General features: G+C 43.8%; 1 pseudogene; it reads right to left on the bottom strand.

Annotated features, from left to right (window-relative positions):
- Window positions 1–201: 201 nt before the first annotated feature.
- Window positions 202–657, bottom strand: LOC138072019 (ARL14 effector protein-like pseudogene; annotated as a pseudogene).
- Between the last annotated feature and the right edge of the window lie 2,343 nt (window positions 658–3,000).

Here is a 3,000-nt window from a genome sequence, read left to right as displayed (position 1 = left end):
CAGGGGAGGAATCTGAGTCATCACAGCAGGAAGGTTAGAGAAAGACAGTGCATTACACAGGGTTCTATGGCTTCAGAGAACACTAACTAGTCTAAACTATATTTGTAAAACTTTTTTTCCCCCAGTCCTAAAATTCACCCAGGAGACAGAGGCTGGTATAACTGCAAAGCAGAGAAAATGCATCAGCCTGGAGGGCTGCTCCTAGTCAGAGAGGTCGAATGGCATCTTGCTGATGACCTCCCCATTCTCATCGACTATGGTGTGGTAGACCCAGCGGCGGTTGCAGCGGCAAGTGGGCCCGCACTTGGTGGAGTTACACTTGGGGCACGGGTAGAAGCAACCCTGGCAGTCTTTATCAAGGCAGTCACACAGGTCAGCCTGATTGAAGGTGAGCCTGCCCTTTTCGTCATACTTGTTGACTTTGCGTTTTACAGCAACAGACTCATTCTTGCTTGCCATTTGCCCTTCCTTCATCAGCTGCCTTAATTTAGGGTTAAAGGTGGCTGCCTGAGGCCCGGAATTTTGAAATGACAACCGTTTTAACTGCTGCTCCACCCGTTTCATCTGCTTCAGTTCCATCTCACTTGGTTTCTCAGGAGAACTTGGACGTGCAGGTCTCTCTCGCACGGAACTGCTTTTTTCTGCTTGTTCACTCATTTCTGCTCACCTGGGGACACAAACAAAGTCAGCAACCATTTGTGGGAGCTCAGTCAACCATGAGGACGCTGGAGCTGGTAAACGTCATTTCAGAATGGGCCTATGAAGATTTTACTTCAAACCTGGGTTAAGTGAATAGGAGCAAGTTTATCAACACCAACAAATCTTTGGACAAAAGTGCTTTTATCAGATAGTATTTCCTCCTTTATTTAACCATCTCTTTTTTCTATCAACTGTTTAAATAACCATTCATGTTGGTCTAGACTGGTACTTCTCAAACATTAGTGTGCGTATGAATCAGGAAACATCTTCTTAAAAACTAGATGATGATTCAGTTAGGACTGGGGTGGGGCCAGAGAATCTACCTGTCTAATGTATGCCCGGATTATACTGATATTGCTAATGCCAAACCTACTTTGAGTCTCAAGGGCCTAGAGCTAAACCAATAGTGATCAGGGGCAACAATTCCTTTGCTTTAATAGAAACCCAGTTATTCTTCTTAGGTGAGTGGCCCGAGGATAGAAAAACAACAGTTTTTATGTAGAGAATCTCTTTCTCTCCACAATCCCCCCCACCACCGCCCCCACACAAGGCAAACTCTTGACTTTTCCTCCAGCTAAATTGGTTTGAACAAAGAAAATACTGTTTGAACCACTTCAGATCAATAAACATATTCCTTGTTTCTAATTACTGTAGTAAGTAATGGAAATTGGATGGTCATTTTTAGCAATTGCCTTTTCTCTTTAAAACATCAGCACATCAGTTGTGGTTTATTTATTTCCTTTGAAGCGACCTCCAATTCTTCTCAGGAAACACTCTACAAGCTACTTTAAGGTAATTCATCATATTGAATTAGTGACTGGTTTCGAAAAGGCTTTCTAAGGTCAGTACACTCTCAAGGACTTTCAGTGTCATTTCACCTCTCTCCATGTCTCACTGTCTCTGTGTGTCTGTCTCTTCCCTCTCCACCCCCCCCACCCCATCCCTCTGTTTCTCTCCTAATTGGCCCATGTCCTACAGACTCCACAAAGCTTCCCAAACTACTAATAACTTAAAGTAGAGAGCCAGAGGATGCCCGTTTCTTTAAGGATGTTCTGCCTAGCTTCAAGAAGCAAACTGGCCAAAAGGAAGAGAGACAGAGGATGGGGCATCAGCTGTGAGAGGATCAGCATACCAGAGAAAAATTCCCATTGCTTCTCACTGGAGAGTTTCAGGCAATTCCAGAGGACTGGCCACACTCTGTTTGATACATACTACCTATTTCACACAAAAGGTTCCCTTTTAGGTCTTCCTTGGCATTTGAACGATGTAGTGTCTACAGAGAGGGAAAAGCCAATGATTCCCCTGAATCTCTCTCTTGAATTGGATTTATTTGCCAGGATCTTGTTGAGTAAATACCCAGGACAGATAATACAGTTTCATAATTTCTATCTAAGTTACTCCAATGTCTTGGCAGGTCTAGAACATTTAGTTTTTTCATTACTCTTATTCTCTGAGTTGTAATTTCATAGTGGACTCCTTACCTTACTTTTTTGGGGGGTGGGGGGAGGGTAGCAGCTACCTTTCTGATACATTACCCTAGGCAGAGGAGCCTCAGGCCTCACCCTGCCAGGGATCAAACACTAGCACTGTCTTCACCACTAACTATCCGACTTTAACTTAAGATGACTTCAGCTGCTTAACCTCAGTTTCCTCATGTGAAAATGGGGATAATAATAGAACCTTCTCTATGGGTATGCCCTAAATTAGGTGCAGTGAGAACTTCAAAGATGATATAAGACCAGGTTTCTGCCCGCAAAGGTTTGGCAATCTCCACTGGAAGATCAAGTGTCTGCAGCTCACTGCAAGGACAGAGAAAGGTGCTCCAGTTCAGATTCTGAGAACCCTATGGGGGGTGGGGGTGGGGTTCGTAATCATCAAACATCAATAGAGGCATCCCTATTTAGAACTAAGCTTTATATCTTCTTTCTGCACCCCCCACCCAGTTTCGTGAGGTGCTCAGTCACTCAGTTGTGTCCACCTCTTTGCAATCCCATGGACTATAGCCCTCCAGGCTCCTCTGTCCATTTTCCAGGCAAGACTATTGGAGTGTGTTGCCATTCCCTTCTCCAGAACTAACCTTGACATCTCAAAGAATTCCGGGTCATCCCCATAATGGTAAAAGAAGTGAGTGTGTGTGTGTTTGCGTGTGCAAATTTGCCACCATAATTCAGTCTAAAGCCACTATTTTTTTTCATTCATTCAGCAAATATTTATCAAGAGTATATCATATATGCTAGGTATTGTGCCCTATTTATTTCAGTTACAATTGCACAGACAAGTCCGGAGTCCTTCAAGCAGTGG

The sequence above is a fragment of the Capricornis sumatraensis genome, chromosome X, assembly GCF_032405125.1.
Source record: "Capricornis sumatraensis isolate serow.1 chromosome X, serow.2, whole genome shotgun sequence".
NCBI classification, from domain to species: domain Eukaryota; kingdom Metazoa; phylum Chordata; class Mammalia; order Artiodactyla; family Bovidae; genus Capricornis; species Capricornis sumatraensis.
This window is presented reverse-complemented; position numbering and strand designations above follow the sequence as displayed.